This window comes from Bufo gargarizans, unplaced genomic scaffold, assembly GCF_014858855.1.
Source record: "Bufo gargarizans isolate SCDJY-AF-19 unplaced genomic scaffold, ASM1485885v1 fragScaff_scaffold_703_pilon:::fragment_2:::debris, whole genome shotgun sequence".
In the NCBI taxonomy this organism is placed as follows: Eukaryota; Metazoa; Chordata; class Amphibia; order Anura; family Bufonidae; genus Bufo; species Bufo gargarizans.
Genome location: NW_025334170.1, coordinates 1275155 through 1294871, shown reverse-complemented (window position 1 = coordinate 1294871; position 19717 = coordinate 1275155).

Below are 19717 nucleotides of genomic sequence, written 5' to 3'. Positions count from 1 at the left end.
CCCCCTGATGCACCCCTAGAGTAGAAACTACATAAAAGTGACCCTATCTAAAAAACTACACCCCTCAAGGTATTCAAAACTGATTTTACAAACGTTGTTAACCCTTTAGGTGTTCCACAAGAGTTATTGGCAAATAGAGATGAAATTTCAGAATTTCAATTTTTGGGCAAATTTTCCATTTTACTTTTTTTTTTCCAGTTACCCAAGCAAAGTTTAACAGCCAAACAAAACTCATTATTTATGGCCCTGATTCTGTAGTTTACAGAAACACCCCATATGTGGTCGCAAACCGCTGTATGGGCACACGGCAGGGCGCAGAAGGAAAGGGATGCCATATGGTTTTTGGAAGGCAGATTTTGCTAGACAGTTTGTTTGGGCACTATGTCCCATTTGAAGCCCCCCTGATGCACCCCTAGGTTAGAAACTCCAAAAGAGTGACCCCATTTTGGAAACTATGGGATAAGGTGGCAGTTTTGTTGGTACTATTTTAGGGTATATATGATTTTTGGTTGCTCTATATTACACTTTTTGTGAGGCAAAAAAGTACAAAAAATAGAAATTCTGAAATTTCATCTCCATTTGCCACTAACTCTTGTGGAACACTTAAAGGGTTAACACAGTTTGTAAAATCAGTTTTGAATATCTTGAGGGGTGTAGTTTCCAAAATGGGGTCACTTTTTGGAGTTTCTACTCTAGGGGTGCATCAGGGGGCTTCAAATGGGACATGGTGTCAAAAATACCAGTCCAGCAAAAACTGCCTTCCAAAAACCATATGGCATTCCTTTCCTTCTGTGCCCTGCCGTGTGGCCATACAGCAGTTTACGACCACATATGGGGCATTTATATAAACTACAGAATCAGGCCAATAAATATTGAGTTTTATTTGGCTGTTAACCCTTGCTTTGTTACGGGAAAAAATTGATTAAAATGGAAAATTTCCCAAAAAATAGGTGTTTTGGCACTGTTTTTATTTTTTATTATTTGCAACGTTCATCTGACAGGTACGATTATGTGCTATTGTTATAGAGAAAGTTCCTACGGACGTGGCAATACCTAATATGTCTACCTTTTTTAATTTATCTAGGTTTTACACAATAAAATCATTTTTGAAACAAAAAAAATCATGTTTTAGTGTCTCTATAGTCTGAGAGCCATAGTTTTTTCAGTTTTTAGTCGATTGTCTCAGGTTGGGTACCATTTTTGCGGGATGAGATGACGGTTAGATTGGTACTATTTTGGGGTGCATATGACTTTTTGATCGCTTGCTATTACACTTTTTGTGATGTAAGGTAACAAAAAAATGGCTTTTTTGACACCGTTTTTATTAAACATTTTTTACAGTGTTCACCTGAGGGGTTAGGTCATGTGGTATTTTTATAGAGCAGGTTCTTACAGACGTGGCAATACCTAATATGTCTACCTTTTTTTAATTTATCTAGGTTTTACACAATAATATCATTTTTGAAACAAAAAAAAATCATGTTTTAGTGTCTCCATAGTCTGAGAGCCATAGTTTTTTCAGTTTTTAGGCGATTGTCTCATGTAGGGGCTCATTTTTTGCGGGATGAGGTGACGGTTGGATTGGCACTATTTTGGCGTACATGTGACTTTTTTGATCACTTTTATCATCTTTTTTGGGAAGTAAGGTGGGCAAAATTTCTATTTCCTCATAGTTTTTATTTTTTTATTTTTATGGCGTTCACCGTGCGGGGAAAGTAACATGATTGTTTTATAGATCAGGTCGTTACGGACGCGGCGATACCTAATATGTGTAGCGTTTTTTATTTATTTTATTTTTATTCAGTGATAAATGTTTTTTTTTTTATCTTTTACTTTTTTCACTTTTTTTAACATTTTTTTTGACCCAGACCCACTTGGTTCTTGAAGATCCAGTGGGTCTGATGTCTGTATAATACAGTACAGTACAATATACTATACAGTACTGCACTGTATTTTACTTACAGTTTGCCTGAACAGACCTATGCTTTCAGCATAGATCTGTTCAGTACCATGGACAGCAGGACGCCTGAGAAGGCATCCTGTTGCCATGGGAACCTTCCCCGTCTGTCACAACTGCGCAGACGGGGAAGGGTGAGGACGGGGCTGGCGGGGGGCTGTCTGGGGGCTCTCTCCCTCTCCCATCGGGGGCTGCAAAGGCACAGCAGCCCCCCGATCGGAGAGGGACGGAGCTCTCTCTTACTGTTAACCTTTTCCATACAGCGGTCCGTACGGACCGCTGTATGGAAAGGGTTAAACGGCTGACATCGCATCAACGATGTCAGCCGTTTATACCAGGGTGCCAGCAATGTGCTGGCACCCTGGTATACCCACTGTACACCAACGATTATTGAAGGGGAGGCGGGCGGGGGATCGCGATCCCGCCTGCCACACCGCCCGCCTCCCGCACGGCCCGCACCGCCCGCAACTCTCCCCCTGCACCACCCGCCCACATAATACTATTCAGGGGTGCAGGGGGGGGTAAAAAAACGTGATTTTGGGAATTTTAAAGTTTCTGATCCCTGCGGTCAGGGACCGCAGGGATCAGAAACGGCATAAAGCGCTAAAAAACCGCAGGTCTGAATTGAACTGCGGTTTGAAGCAATCGCCGATACGGGGGGGTCACAGGACCCCCCTCGGCATTGACACTGGGTGCCTGGCTGTGTGTAACAGCCGGCACTCAGCGCTGTCACCATGTCTGCAGACATGGTGACAGTTTAATGCCATGGCGAATATACTCGTCATGGAGCACTAACTAGCAGTGCTTTATGACGAGTATACACGTCATAGGTCGGGAAGGGGTTAAAGGTGACGCTCAGGATTTTTTGTTGCCGACCGGATCACAGTCCCTCTGGTCGGTAGATTAATTTTTCAGAGCTCCAGCTCTTATCTATGATGATCCAGATCGCATCTTCCTGGCTGAGACCAAGTTGCATGGCTTACAGCAGGGAGAGCATTCTGCGGAGACTTATTGCTCTGAATTTAGGAGATGGGCTACGGATATTGAGTGGAATGATCCAGCTCTCGGTAGTCAATTCTGTCAAGGGCTATCCGAGAGCCTGAAGGACGCATTGGCGTTTCACGAATATCCTGAGTCATTGGAAGCGGCCATGTCCCTTGCTGTACGTATTGATAGATGCAGGGCCGGTGCAAGGATTTTTGCCGCCCTAGGCAAGATAAAAATTGTCGCCCGCCCCCCCCTTATCTGATGATCTGCCCATATCATGACATAACATATGTTCCACCCCTTTCTCAGATCTTAAATGAAAAGAACTGGTATGTTTCCCTTAGGGTTAATCAAGCTTCTTGTAGCTGTCTCCCTGACAGCCGCTAGAGGTGCTTCCGTGATTCTCACTGTGAAAATTACAGTGGGAAGAGGCGGAATATATTTTTGAATTTGTGCGCATTCGCAGCTGAGAGGAGGATCGGGGAGAAGAGTTCCCAGTGCCGGCACTGGAGAAAGGTAAGTGGCTGAAGGGGTTTAACCCCCTTCAGCCCAGTTGGAGGGGGACACGATGGTGCCCCACTCCTAACAACTATATAGTGCCAGGAAAATGAGTTTGTTTTCCTTGCACTATAGTGCTCCTTTAACAACAGTACTGCACAGTGTCTTTTCTCTGCAGGAACAGGCTATAGACACCAGTACCACTACATTAAACTGTAGTGGTTCTGGGACTATAGTGTCCTTTTAAAATGAGGTAAATTAGTTTCCAATGTAGTATTAATAACTAAACAAATAATAAACATATTGCATTGTCTACTTACCACCAGGACAATAAGATGCTCTTGGTCTGGCTCTGGGGACTCCCTTGTCACTCTCTTCTCCCCCCTCCCTCCCTTGTCACTCTCTTCTCCACCCCGCTCCCTTGTGACTCTCATTTCCCCCCACTCCCTTGTGACTCTCATTTCCTCCCCCCCTCCCTTGTCACTCTTATTTCCTCCCCCCCTCCCTTGTCACTCTCATTCCCCCACCTCTAGTGTAGCGTGGCCGAGCTCTGTTCGGTCCACGGTACAGGAGCATTTGTTTCCTGTACCCGGCCGGACTAAAAGGAAGTGCACACTAAGTGAGCACTTCCTGTCAGTCCGGCCGGGTACAGGAAACAAAAGCTCCTGTACTGTGGACCGAACAGAGCTCGGCCATGCAACATTAGAGGCGCTTCCCTCCTGTCAGTCCCTCTCCTCAGGCTGCGCCCAGGTGGTGCACAATCATAGACGCGCCAGCCCAGTCAGTGCGGCAGCCGCCCGGTGCGGGCCCGCTGCCGTACTTAAAAAAAAAAAAAAATTGCGGCAGGACCGGCCCGGCGGCCACTTAACTAACGATTTTTTTTTAAACCGCACGGGACTGGTGCCCCCTGCTAAATTGCGCCCTAGGCGGCTGCCTAGGTCACCTTACAGGTGGCGCCGGCCCTGGATAAATGCCTGAGGTAGTGATCTAAGGTTTATCACTCCCAGGACGTACTATCATATAAGGTGGCGGCCTCCTCCGACACTTTGGGTAGAGAGACACTTGACTTCATATCTGGTGATGAACCAATGCAGTTGGGGGAGCTATACCTGGACCTGGTTATAAAAACTTTAGGCTTAAGAAGGGACTCTGCTTTTTCTGTGGAAAAAGGGCACATTTTGTTAACGTATGTCCTTATGTTCAGCGTCAAGGTGAAAACAAAAGAAAAATGTTTAATCCTCATCTCACTCTTGGTGGTGTGGGTGGGGAATCTGAGAATTTGCTTTTGTCATTTACCGATAGTATCCGATTTATCCTGTCTGCCAAGGTGGCGCTAGATTCCAAAACTGTGGGAATTGAAGTGTTTATTGACAGTGGGGCAGAGGTTAGTCTAGCTGATGGTCAGTTCGTCCGTATGCATGGGTTGACAACAAGTGCATTAGACAAAAATATTTTGGTGTTTGCAATTGATTCCTCTCCACTCAGAAATGTTTGTTACAAATGGTGCAGGACATCCGTTTAAAAGTGGGTGATTTTCATCAAGAATCCATTTCATGTTTTGTGCTAGAGGGTCTGCCTGCTCCCTTGGTGCTCATCGATTGACAAGCGAGACAGATTCTTGATTGGAGTGATTATTGCATAGACAACTGTCCTAGCACATCGCTTTCTATTGCAACCACTAAAGTTGTACCTTTGTTTATTTCAGATTTTTTTTATGTATTGTCTGAAAGTGGAGACCAGGAGTTACCTCCACATTGGGAGTATGATTGCCCTATCAACCTTATTCCCGGAGATAAGTTGCCCGGTTGTATAAGTCTCGGTTGTATAATCTTTCTGAACCCGAAAGATCTGCCATGCGAGAATAAATCACTGAGAGTTTGTCTAAAGGTCATATTAGTCCATTCAAATCCCCAGTGGCTGCAGGATTCTTCTTTGTTAAGAAAAAGGACAGAACTCTTAGGCCATGTTTGGACTTCCGTGAGCTAAATCGCATTACTGTCTGTGATCCTTACCCCCTTTGATCCCGGGTTTATTCAATCAGATTGTCTGTGCCAAGGTGTTCTCTAAGTTAGTTTTGAGTGTGGCATATAATCTGGTAAGGATCAAGGAGAGGGACGAATGGAAGATGGCCTTTAATACCCCTGAAGGTCATTTTGAGAATATGGTCATGCCTTTTGGGTTAACCAATACCCCTGCGGTGGTTTAACATTTCATTAATGACATCTTTCATCATCTGGTGGGCAGGTTTGTGGTGGTGTATCTGGATGATATTCTAATTTATTCTCCTGACATGGCGACGCATCAGGATCACGTGTGACAAATGTTACAGATCCTAAGAGAGAATAAATTGTATGCTAAGATAGAGAAGTGTGTATTTGCGGTTCTGGAAGTGAAATTCCTGGGTTACCTACCCTCATCTTCAGGTTTTCGTATGTATCCTGAAAAGGTCCATGCTGTGTTTGGGATCGACCCGAAAATCTGAAAGCACTTATACGATTTTTGGGGTTCACCAACTACTACCGTAAATTTATTTTGAACTACTCGACTGTGGTCAAACCTTTGACGAACATGACTAAGAAATGTTCTGATGTCTCAGTCTGGTCTGATGCATCATTACAAGCCTTTTCTGTGGTGAAGGAGTATTTTGCTTCTGCTCCTATACTGGTGCAACCTGATGTGTTACAACCATTCATTCTGGAAGTTCACGCATCCGAGGTAGGGGTAGGAGCAGTTTTGTTGCAGGGTCCTTCACCTAGTACAGTGCTTCTCAAATAGTGGGGCGCGCCAGGCTCCGTAAAGGGGGGCTCGTTCAGGGCCGGCCTTTGGGGTGTGTGGCAGTGTAATATGCGGCAGGGAGATGAGCGCTTCCATTGTGAAAGCACTCATCTCCCTTCCTCTGATCAGAGGCCGGCGCAGTATGGAGCGGGGGCCGGGGGAGGGACTGGGAGGAGGAGCTGGGGGCCGGCAATAGAGGTGGGGCGGTGCGGTCACTGTACTATAGCCCCGCCCCACCGCTCCCTCCGGTATACTAGTAATAGTACCGTATATCCGAATATCTTCTGTATAATGCCGGCAGGCAGGCTTTATGAATGAAGCAGGCGGCACAGACAAGTGACGTCACTGAGGGACGCGCCAGCCGCCCGGCCCGCCTGCCGGCATTATACAGCAGAAATTCGGATATACGGTACTATTAGGAGTGAGGGGGGAAAGTTTAATAACTTTAAACGGCGGCGGCGGGCACACGGAATCTGTGTATAGCACAGTTAAGGGGTGGGGGTCTGTGGATGGCACTGTTATGGGCTGGGGGGGCACTGTGGATGGCACTGTTATGGGGTGGGGGGTCTGTGGATGGCACATATATAACAGTGCCAGCCACAGATCCCCCTGTAACAGTGCCAGCCACAGATCCCCCTGTAACAGTGCCAGCCACAGATCCCCCTGTAACAGTGCCAGCCACAGATCCCCCCATAAGTGTCCGTCATCCACAGAGCCCCCCATAAGTGTCCGTCATCCACAGATCCCCCCATAACAGTGTCCGTCATCCACAGATCCCCCCATAACAGTGTCTGTCATCCACAGATCCCCCCATAACATTACTGGCAAAGGGGGGGCTGTTATTACTGACAAAGGGGGGGCTGTTATTACTGGCAAAGGGGGGGCTGTTATTACTGGCAAAGGGGGCTGTTATTACTGGCACAGAGGGGCTCTTATTACTGGGGGCTGTACTTATAACAATTTTATAGACAAATTATACTATTTACAGTCGTGCGGGGGGGCGCAAAATGTTTTCTTCTTCCTAGGGGGGGGCATGACAGAAAATAATTGAGAAGCACTGACCTAGTAAATGGTGCCCATGTGCTTTTTTCTCTAAGAAACTCTCGGCTGCAGATAGGAATTATGACGTGGGTAATAGAGAGTTGCTGGCCATTAAGTTCGCTTTTGAGGAGTGGCGTCATTGGTTGGAAGGAGCGATTCATCCGATTACAGTGATTACCGATCACAAAAATCTGGCTTACCTGGAGTCGGCTAAACGTCAGAACCCAAGGCAGGCCAGATAGTTATTGTTTTTTACCAGATTTAATTTCTTTATCACCTATCACCCTGGGATTAAGAACGTCAAGGCGGATGCTTTGTCACGTAGCTTTCCTGGGGGGGTGATTCGGAAGATCCTGGTCCGATATTGGCTGAAGGGGTGGTAAAATACGCCCTTTATCCCGACCTTGAGGCAGAGGTGTGGGAGGACCAGGGAGATGCACCGGATTCCTGTTCTCTGGGGAAGTTGTTTATTCCTTCTGAATTACCACACATGGTGTTCGAGGAACATCACTGTATAGTTCTTACAGGACACCCTGGGAGCAGATCCATGGTCAATCTCATTTCTCGCAAATTCTGGTGGCCGGGGTTGCGTAAATGTGTTGAGGGCTATGTGTCAGCTTGTGGTACTTGTGCACGTGCTAAGGTGTCCATCCCGTCAAGACCTTGGACTCATTTATCCATGGACTTTATCCCAGATCTGCCGAATTCTTCAGGAAAACTTTGATTTTGGAGGTTGTTGATTGCTTCAGCAAGATGTCACACTTTATAGCATTATCAGGTCTACCTAATTCTAAAACACTTGCACAAGTGTTTGTCGATAACATCGTGAAGCTACATGGTATTCCCTCTGATGTGGTGTCTGATAGGGGGACTCAGTTCTGTACTCGCTTGGGGGTACAACTTCTCTTCGGCCTTTCATCCTCAGTCGAACGGACAGATTGAACGCATTAACCAGAATCTTGAGACTTATTTGAGATGTTTTGTCTCAGAGAATCAGGTGGAGTGGTGGCGATAAGGGGCGATAAGGGGCGATAAGTATAAACGGATGGCTGACAAGAGACGTATAAGTGGTCCGGACCTGAGAGTGGGTGATTCTGTGTGGCTGTCCACAAGAAACATTAAGTTGAAGGTACCTTCTTGGAAGTTGGGTCCAAGGTTTATTGGTCCATATAAGATCTCTGCCATTATTAAATCGGTAGCCTTTCGTCTTGAACTTCCTCAGGCTTTTAAGATTAATAATGTGTTCCATAAGTCATTGTTGAAGAGATATGTCAAACCTGCATCCTCCTTGCCTCCCGCTCCTGTCATGGTGGACAGTAATCTGGAATTTCAGATCACCAGGACAGTGGATTCACAAATTCTCTGTAGATCCCTCCAGTATCTCGTTCACTGGAAGGGTTACGGTCCAGAGGACACAATGTGCGTTCCAGCGGCCAAAGTTAATGCCAGTCGCCTTGTGAAAGCCTTTCACAGGGCTAATCTAGATAAGGTCGGTCCTGGGTGTCCAGAGGTCATCCGTAGAAGGGGGGGTACTGCCACAGTCCTTCCTGTGATAGGAGCATGGATCTTGTCAGTGGCAGCAGCACTCATAGAAAAGGCAAGGATGTTTTTGTACTGTCTTAGCTTTCCCCATTGTTGTATAGACCAAGCTCGATGAGCCCTGTGAATACAGATCAGGAACCGCAATGCAGCCACTTCCTGCTTTTGTCCTAGACGACGGAGCCTATCGTGATCGCTGGTGGCTCGGCATCTGCATGAGCTGCTGTGTCTTAGTAGACACAGTGTAACGGTCACGTACACACACACACAGGGGGGAGGATAGTGACCACTGCGCTCCACCCTCACCCCTGGCCCTGCCTACTTGCCTCACGAGTCCTGATGACAGGGGACAACTGGACGGCAGTCCCCAACTTCGAATACGTGCGGGAAGGACAGACAAGACAAATAACAGATAGTGAACGGACCGGGTCAAAACCAAGAGGACAACGCAGTACAGAGGGATAAACAAAGAAAGGTCAGGAGAAGCCGGGGTCATAAGTACCAGGAGAGTCGAGAAGTACCAAAGGAGTCCGCAAAGAATAGTCAGGTGGAAGCCGAGGTCAATATACCAGGAAGGATGCGCAGTACAGGAGGAGCAGGCAAAGGATCGTCAGGGAACAGGATCAGGTAAGTACACAGGTATCCAACAATTGCCAGGAACCTAAATTAACAGGCAACCTGTGGCCAGCAGGCTGCCCGTATTTATAGTGGGGAGTGAGGGTCATATGACGTGGCTAGTGTCACATGACCGACAGACCGACCAGTCGAGCACCGAGTGATCAGCTCGGCGCTCAAGGCAGACCTAGGAGCAGGGGGCCTCCCAGCTAGCAAAGCCGCCCTGGGAATGAGGTCAAACACAGATCCTCGCTCCCGAAGCTAAGCAGCAGGTCTGCAGCTGATGGGAGACCGAGTGCGCCTTCGGAACCCCGTTACACACAGATCAGCTCTGTAGGAAATTTCACAGCACTGTACAGGCTCTAGGGGCTGTATTTCTCCTGTAAATGGGGCTAACATATCAGACTTAGTTAGAAGAGAAATGAGAAATAAAAAACTGTTATGTTTAAATGCCTCCATGAGTTCTTGTATGACCTTTTGAGGGCAGAAAGTGTAAAAAAAAAAAAAAAAAATATATACAAATTTAAAAGGAATTTAAAAGTAATTTAGTTGCACTATTTTTCCTTGTATTTACTTGCGCACTTGATCGGCGTGTCTGCAAAATCAATAGGTCATGATTTGCTCATGCTAGGGCCTAGGGCTAGGGTGGCTTACAGTGGATTTTTTCATGCACTAGAGAGATCCTCCTCTGTTGCATCCATATACCCTTATGAGACATGCAGACAAGCCCTTTGAGTATGAATATTTGTTGACCTTTTACTGTATTTTTTGGACATTTTTCTTCATGCGAACTGCTAAAAATGCTGTGTGTTTGTTGGGAGTCCTCATCTGTTCTTTAGCCCTCTCACTCTTGTTTGGTGAAATCATAATTCCTCAAATGTACATACGGATTTATACATTCCGCTATGATCCATTTTATTGTACTAATAATCACTTTGCAAATTAGCAAAATGATCTGACGTACTAAGAAATGTTCTCATCTGCTTATCACACTCTGAGAATATACTCTACATTGTTTGTAATACAATATTCTAGTTTTGTGAATCACTTATTGTTCATACATATTGTATAATACTTTATTGTAAAAACTTACAAAATAAAAAGTCCTTTTACATAACAATTATTGGAGCATTTCTATAGCTGCTTATTTTACAACCAGCAGTAATGTCATTCTGATACTCTTGAAATACATTTATTAATTATTTCCTTGATTATAAGTACAGTGGGTAAATGGTAATGAAATGTGTTTCATATCATTTTAAGTATGTGTATTTGCAAATCTCTGTAAATGACAATGATTAAGAAATGCTTCTCAGGAACAGAATAAGATATACGCCACTACACACCATTTCATACATTCTGCACTTGCCCAACATGCATGCTGACAAAGTACTGTGTATTTTTAACCATAGGCGTGCGCACGGGGTGTGCCGGGTGTCTCTGGGCACACCCTAATCAAGCCTGCTGGCCGGCGAATACTAATAAAGCGCTTCCATTTTCGAAGCGCTGATTAGTGCCGGAGGACCAGAAAGCGGTGAACGCTATATACTTACCGCTTCCTGGTCCTCAGCTGTCAGCTGTGCAGGGGCTTTGTGACGTCACGCTGTGCGCGCTAGTTCAGAGCAGAGCCGACAGCAGAAGGATCGTGGGCGGCGATGAGCGGCGGCCTACAGGAGCAGAGAGGTAAGTGTTTTTTTATTTGATAAAAAATGAGGCTGCTGGGGGCATAATGGAGGCTAATTAGAGGCATAATGGGGGCTAATGAGGCATAATAGGGACTAATGAGAGGCATAACGGGGGCTAATGAGGGCTAATGAGAGGCATAATGGGGGCTAATGAGAGGCATAATGGGGACTAATGAGGCATAAGGGCTGATAATGGGGCTAATGAGACAAGGGCTAATAATGGGGGCTAATGAGGCCTAAGGGCTGATGATGGGGACTAATGGCATAAAGGCTATATATATACATACATACATACATACATGTGCGCACGGTGTGTGTGTTTGTTCTTTAGGGTGCACACCCTAATGCAATAGGCTGCACACGCCTTTGTTTTTAACCTCATTATACAAAGAGCATTTCTATTCAAATAAAAAGATATGTAATATAAATTATTCTTTTGTTCTCTGTTATTCATTCTGTCAATCTGTTAAAATCATATTCAATAATTCCTTAGTTATATATGCTTTTGAGATACACTTTTGGCTGACAAACATGGCCACTATCACAAGATTCACAAGCGTTGTCATCATGCTTTTCCAAGATATCTAACGACAAACCAAATTGATAAATTACCCGCAGCATATTACTGCAAAATTAAACAGATACATATTTTTTCTGGCCTTTACATCTGCCAAGCTTGCATACCTTCCAAATGATATGCTAATTCTGCCTCAGAGTTTTTCCAAATTTTAAAGGAAACTTGTGTATATTGCATAACTTTCCTGTTTATGTTAAGACCGTCATCTATCTTTCAGTCAACTGACAGCAGTCTCTCATTATGACCCCCCCCCCCCCTGTATAAATCTCTTGTCCCTTCAATAAATCCATTCTAAGGACACCTCTTGATTATCGGATTCAGTTTTAGGCTCCACATTCTAAGAAGAGTCGGAAAGGGTTCAGGGGCGGACATATTGATTATTAAATAGGATGGAATGTCTATTTTATAATGAGCAGCTTGAAATATTAGGTTTGTTTAGTTAGGAAAAAAGACGCCTTAACGATGTGTGGTCAGTGCATAGGATTTATTTGTTCTAAGGACCAGGGGACATTCAATATTGTGGAGGAAAGGTGATTTAGACATCAATACAGGAAAAGATTCTTTACTGTAATCAAACTATTTAATGCCCTACGCCAGGGATTCCCAAGCTGCTCTGATAGATGTAGGCTGTTTGCAACAGCTGGAGGGCCACAGGTTGGGCATCCCTGCTCTACGCCAAGAGGTGGTAATAAGCAGATACTACGTCTGCATTTAAAAGGATTACATGCTTATCTATTAGCAAGTGGAATTAAGGGTTATAATGAATCTAACAACATTGTATAATTGATCTAAGATGGACCTGTGTCTTTTTTTCAACCTATGTAACTATGATATAAGCACACGACTGATAGTACCACTTACAGTTGCAAGAAAAAGTATGTGAACCCTTTGGAATTATATGGATTTCTGCACAAATTGGTCATAAAATGGGATCTGATCTTCATCTAAGTCACAACAATAGACAATCACAGTCTGCTTAAACTAATAACACACAAATAATTAAATGTTACCATGTTTTTATTGAACACACCATGTAAACATTCACAGTGCAGGTTGAAAAAGTAAGTGAACCTCTAGACTAATGACATCTTCAAGAGCTAATTGGAGTGAGGTGTCAGCCAACTGGAGTCCATCAATGAGATGAAATTGGAGGTGTTGGTTACAGCTGCCCTGTCCTATAAAAAACAAACACCAGTTCTGGATTTGCTTTTCATAAGAAGCATTGCCTGATGTGAATGATGCCTCGCACAAAAGAGCTCTCAGAAGACATACGATTAAGAATTGTTGACTTGCATAAAGCTGGAAAGGGTTATAAAAGTATCTCCAAAAGCCTTGCTGTTCATCAGTCCACAGTAAGACAAATTGTCTTTAAATGGAGAAAGTTCAGCAGTGCTGCTACTCTCCCTAGGACTGGCTGTCCTGTAAAGATGACTGCAAGAGCACAGCGTAGATTACTCAATGAGGTGAAGAAAAATCCTAGAGTGTCATCTAAAGACTTACAAAAATCTCTGGGATATGCTAACATCCCTGTTAGCGAATCTACGATACCTAAAACACTAAACAATAATGGATTTCATGGAGGATACCACAGAGGAAGCCACTGCTGTTCGGAAAAAAAAAAACATTGCTGCACGTTTACAGTTTGCACAAGAGCACCTGGATGTTCCACGGCAGTACTGGCAAAATATTCTGTCGACAGATGAAACCAAAGTTGAGTTGTTTGGAAGAAACACACATTACTGTGTGGAGAAAAAGAGGCACAGCACACCAACATCAAAACCTCATCCCAACTGTCAAGTATGGTGGTGGGGGCATCATGGTTTGGGGCTGCTTTGCTGCAACAGGGCCTGGACGGATTGCTATCATCAAAGAAAAAATGAATTCCAAAGTTTATTAAGACATTTTGCAGGAGAACTTAAGGCCATCTGTCCACCAGCTGAAGCTCAACAGAAGATGGGTGTTGCAACAGGACAACAATCCAAAGCATAGAAGTAAATCAACAACAGAATGGCTTAAACATAAGAAAATACGCCTTCTGGAGTGGCCCAGTCAGAGTCTGGACCTCAACCCGATTGAGATGCTGTGGCATGACCTCAAGAAAGCGATTCACGCCAGACATTCCAAGAATATTGCTGAACTGAAACAGTTCTGTAAAGAGGAATGGTCAAGAATTACTTCTGTCCGTTGTACACATCTGATCTGCAACTTCAACCAGTTATTAAATCCAAGGGTTCACATACTTTTTCCAACTGCACTGTGAATGTTTACATGGTGTGTTCAATAAAAACATGGTAACATTTAATTATTTGTGTGTTATTAGTTTAAGCTGACTGTGATTGTCTATTGTTGTGACTCAGATGAAGATCATATCACATTTTATGACCAATTTGTGCAGAAATCCATATCATTCCAAAGGGTTCACATACTTTTTCTTGCAATTGTATGAGATAGACTCATTACATGCAAAGCGAGATATTTCAAGCCTTTATTTGTTAACATTTGTATTATTATGGTTTACAGCTTATGAAAACCCCAAAGTCACAATCTCAGGTACCCTTTGCTCAGGGAGTATGGATTAATTAGCTGACTAGAGTATGACACTTTGAGCCTAGAACATTGAACCTTTTCACAATATTCTGATTTTAAGTTGCATTAATGCAACTCCTTTTAAGTTGCATTACTGAAATAAAGGAACTTTTGCATGATATTCAAATTTTTCGAGTTTCACCTGTAGATTTTGGCTGGATGCTCTGAAAATATCTAATGTCTAGATTATTTTAATGTTTCTACTTTCTGGGGCAACTATTGAAAATGATGTGCTTCTCTTTCTGTACAATCTGGGTACAATATAAAAAAAATATTGTGTGAGTCCCCCTCATGCCAACAAGGCAGGCAAGAACTCTAAAGGAGGTATTTGGTATTTGATAATTCAGTTTTTTACAGATGTTTATTTTGATTGCAATCTGAAACTTTTTATCATGTTTTTCAAACCATTGCTGAACAATTTTTGCAGTGTGGCAAAGTGCATTATTCTAATGAATGAGGCTACTGCCATTAACATTTTGGTCATCAACAATGTTTAGGTAAGTGGTAGTGTTGAGCAAATTGAAGCATCCAAAGCGGAAATCAATTTTTCTTAATATTTCGGTGACGTGTTGCAAAGTTAATGTAAGAACAAGAGATCACCCATAATGCAGTGCAGCCAGCTAATCAGCAGCTAGCCGATTCCTGTGATGTCACAGCCCTATGCAAATCCTAATCCCGCCCCGGTCTCAACCATTTTGCAGTGAACTGTGCATAGGCGGAGATGTGACAAGTGCTAGGGACAGTGTTTCACAAATATTTAATTGCAGAATCTTGGATAAAGATACTGCAGGAACAGTGCAGGCTGTGCAATCAGAAGCTGAAGGAATCCATAAGAGACAGCTCATTTTGCACCAATCCCTGCACAGAGCTATCTAATTGAACAGTGTCTACTATGTTTAATAGATAAGAAATTCTTTTGGGGTGAATAAGCTGTGTAATTTAACTGTTATTGGGGTGCACACCTGGTTTAATATATATTACTATTACATTAGGCCTTGATTCTCAAACTGGGGTGAATAAGCTGTCTATTTTTACTGTTATTGGGGTTCCCACCATGTTTCTTGTATAAGCAATCCCATTAGGCCTTGATTCTCATATTGGGGTGAATAAGCTTCCTAATACTAGTGTTTATTGAGGTGTCCACATTGACATTGAATAACTTATTTTACATATACAGTTACTTTTACTGTACAGTATGTCCAACAGACAGGTGCCAAGGCCCTCTGAGGGAATGGTCAGTGTCAAAAATGTTGCTGGAGCCAGCAGAAGAGGCAGCAGAAGAAGGGGGTGGTAGCAGAAGCCGCAGCAATAGGCCACAGCTTCCACTGTCATCCAGAGGTCCAGTTTTGACCAGCAATCCATATGGTCCTAAATGGTTGACTAGGTCTTCAACATCATCTAAACTGACAGGATTCAGTGGGTTCCTCTATCACTATACTTAGTTGGCATGGCCCTGGCACGAGCTCTGTGTCCTCACCTGCCCAGAACCTGCCACTTTCTTTTTCTGCTCCTTCTGCTCGGAAAGTATTGTATGTTGCTGTCTCAGCTCTGCTTTTCAGTGAGGACGACCTTATTCAGGACAGTCAGCAGCTACTGCCCAGCCCAGATTTGGAGGAGAGTGTCACAGCGCGGTGTGGGTAGTAAACTCCACACCGAACACAAGCAGATAGGGAAAAGGTACTAGGCCTGGAAACTAGGGAAAGGGGAAAGGTCACCACTTAGTGAATCCCTAAACCAAGCCCTGACTACTATCAGTATAAAATTAGAAACCACATCAGAAAGGATATCATGTAATTTCACGATGTTATCGACAAACACTTGTGCAGGAATTTTAGCATTAGGTAGACCTGGCAATGATATAAAGTGCGCCATCTTACTAAAGCGATCAACAACCACCAAAATCACAGTTTTTCCTGAAGAATTAGGTAAATCTGTGATAAAATCCATGGATAAATGAGCCCAAGGTCAGGACCGGATGGGCAATGGAAGTAAAGATCTGGAAGGCTTACTTACGAAACCCCGTCCACCAGAGTCTATGAGAGATGAGATAGACAGTGGATCTGCTTCAAGGGTGTCCTGTGAGAACCGTACAGTGATGTTTCTCGAACATCTTGTGATGTAATTCAGAAGGAACAAACAACTTCCCCGGTGCATCTCCCTGGGCCTCCAACAACTCTGCCTCAAGGTTGGGATATAGGGCGGATATAACTACCCCTTCAGAAAATATCGGACCAGGACTTCCAACCAATGACGCCACTCCTCTAAAGCCAACTTAATCACCAGCAACTCTCTATTACCCACATCATAATTCCTTTCTTACAGAAGAATGCACATGGACACCATTTACTAGGTGAAGGACCCTGCGACAAGACTGCTCCTACCCCTACTTCGGATCCATCAACTTCCACAATGAATGGCTGTGACACATCCAGTTGCACCAGTATAGCAGCAGAAGCAAAACATTCCTTCACCGCAGAAAAAGCTTGTAATGGTGCATCAGACCATTCTGAGACATCTGAACCTTTCCTAATCATGTCCATTATAGGTTTAACCCCAGTCGAGTAGTTCAAAATAAATTTACGGTAGTAGTCAGTGAACCCCAAAATGCATAAGCGCTTTCAGATTTTCTGGTCGATCCCAGTCAAACACAGCATGGACCTTCTCTGGATACATACAAAAACCTGAAGATGAGAGTAGGTAACCCACGAATTGCACTTCCTGATCCTGAACTGGAAATACACACTTCTCCATCTTAGCATACAATTTATTCTCTCTTAGGATCTGTAACACCTGTCTCTTATGATCCTGATGAGTCTCCATATCTGGAGAATAAATTAGTATGTCATCCAGATACACAACAACAAACCTCCCCACCAGATGATGAAAGATATCATTATACAAAATGCTAGAAAACCCAAACGGCATGACCAGACTCTCAAAATGACCCTCTGAGGTATTAAACTCCATCTTCCATTTACCTGCTTCCTTGATCCTGACCAGATTATATGTCCCCATTAGGTCCAACTTGGAGAACACCTTGGCACCAACAATCTGGTAAACAAGTCAGGAATCAAAGGAAGGGGTACGGATCAAGGACCGTAATCTGATTGAGCTCATGGAAGTCCAGACATGGCCTGCTGCCACTGGGGACTTGGAAGGTCTAATATGTCCCTTAGCCAAACTTTCGGCAATATGCTCTCGCATGGCTGCTCTTTCGGGTTCAGAAAGGTTATATAACCTAGATTTGGGAAACTTTGCTTCAGGAATAAGATTGATAGGATAATCATATTCCCAATGTGGGGGTAAATCCTGACAACCACTCTCAGGCCATGTAACTTGGTCTCAGCCAGGGAGATCCGATCCGGGTCATCGTATATAAGACCTAGCACTCTGAAAAATTAATCTACCGACTAGAGGGAACGTGATCCGGTCGGCAGAGAAAAACCCCAAGACTGAGTGTCCCCTTTAAGAAACGACATGGTAATTTCCACTCTTTGACTGTCATCGCCAGAGTACAATTTAGTACAATTTACGCGACTCTCTGAACTAAATAAAACATTTTTTTCCCCCCAGAAAATCTGTGCAGAAGTGCAACCTTAGGTTCAGGACAGGCCTGGTCACTACTACTGGCACCTGCAGCCTGTGATCCCTGGATCTGCATGCGGAGGTCAGCTCCCTCTATAGACAGACCCTGCAATTGTCTAGCCAGTGCAGCGATTGAATCCATAGCCTCACTGACACAAACAAAAAATGACTGTTTATTCCGGTTGATAATGTCACAGCGTGGTGTGAGTAGTAAACTCCACACTGAACACAAGAGGGAAGGGAATAGGTACTAGGCCTGGAAACTAGGGAAATGGGAAAGGTCACCACCTAGTGAATCCCTAAAGCAAGCCCTGACTACTATAAGTATAAAGAGACCTCGATTGTAGGAATGTTCATGCGCAAGAACCTAGAGCCCTATCTGACCCTAAAGGGCCCTGGAAATAGTGTCAGGACAAAAGATTACCTGGTCCTTTCCAGCTGAAGGAACAGGAGACTCCATCAAGCCTAATACCAAAAGATAGGGGAATACAACAAACAAGAAATAGGGAAAAGACACTTAACTCCGAAGTGAGCAGATGAGCAGGAACTCAGAGGAGAACCAAACACCAGCACTTCCAGAACCATAAAGGAGCTATCAACCGCATAGCATGATGGGTGAGACCAGACTAAATAGAGGAGTTAGAATGACCACTTAAGCTATACCTGAGACAAGAGGTGTGGTCATAACCAGCAACAACACAAAAACAAGTGAAACCAAAGAGGCTGTCAGATCACATCATGTGCAGCCAGTCTCTTAGATCTTCTCACCCCTGTCATGGGAGAGACCGTGACAGAGAGGTCTGCTGCTTCCTCCTGTAGGTGTGCAATTAGGGACTATGAGACTGATGGGGTAACATAAGTGAGGAGCAGTTAGTAGTGGATGATGATGTAACCAACCGCATGAGGGGGTAAGGGTGGCAACTTGTGCATAAGACAGCGGCAGGGCAGCAGCACATGGTTGAGCCAACAGTGTACAAGCGTGGCCATGAGTCATCAGGGTGGCAGCAGTGTGAGATCTGAAACGTGCGGTGTGGGAATTTTTCATCAAGTCGCTGGAGAACGTCAGGTTGGCCATTTGTTGGCACCAAGGCCCTGAATCAACACATGGAGTGTCACCATAAAGTGGCCTGGGAAAACTGTGATGTTAATGTAGTGGTACAGCCTGACGCAGCAACCACTGCAGTCAAGGCTCCACCACCTAAGCAGAAGGGAGCTGTTTTTCCTTCTCATCATCTACTGGTCCTGATGCTTCTCCTACTCCTCGCAATACATTTCGCTAGCAATCAATCACCGAGACGATTGCAAAAAGACAACAGTATGCATGCACTCATCCAACTATGCAGAAGCTGAACGTGCACCTGACCAAGTTGCTGGTACTACAGTCCCTCCCTTTCCATGTGGTTGACTCTGCCCATTTCAGAGAACTGATGGCTTGTGCCGAGCCAAGGTGATATGCGGTTTATAGCTTCTTCTGGAGTTGTGGATAGCCAGTGTGTGGTTCTCAACTGAGTTCCTGGTGCTGCCATAGCCACTTGAAGTTAAGTGTTTTCTTTCCCTTTTGTATTTTGTTTGGGTTATTTTGTGTGTTGCATTTTCTTGTCATTTGTATTAAGGCCTGAAGGAGACTCCTGTTCGTCCGTCCTTTTGGAGAAACAGGTTGTCTCAGCCCTGACATTAGTACCAGGGTCCTATAGGGTGAGTTAGGTCACTAGGTATTCCGGTGTATAAACTCACCTACCTTTGGGGTCTGTTCATACTGGTACTTAGTCAGGACTTTGATTAGGGTTTTACTAGGAGTTGTCAATCTCCTTTCCCTAGTTTCCAGGCCTTATTCCCTCGCCCCTTTCCCTCCTATGTTCGGTGTGTTGTTTC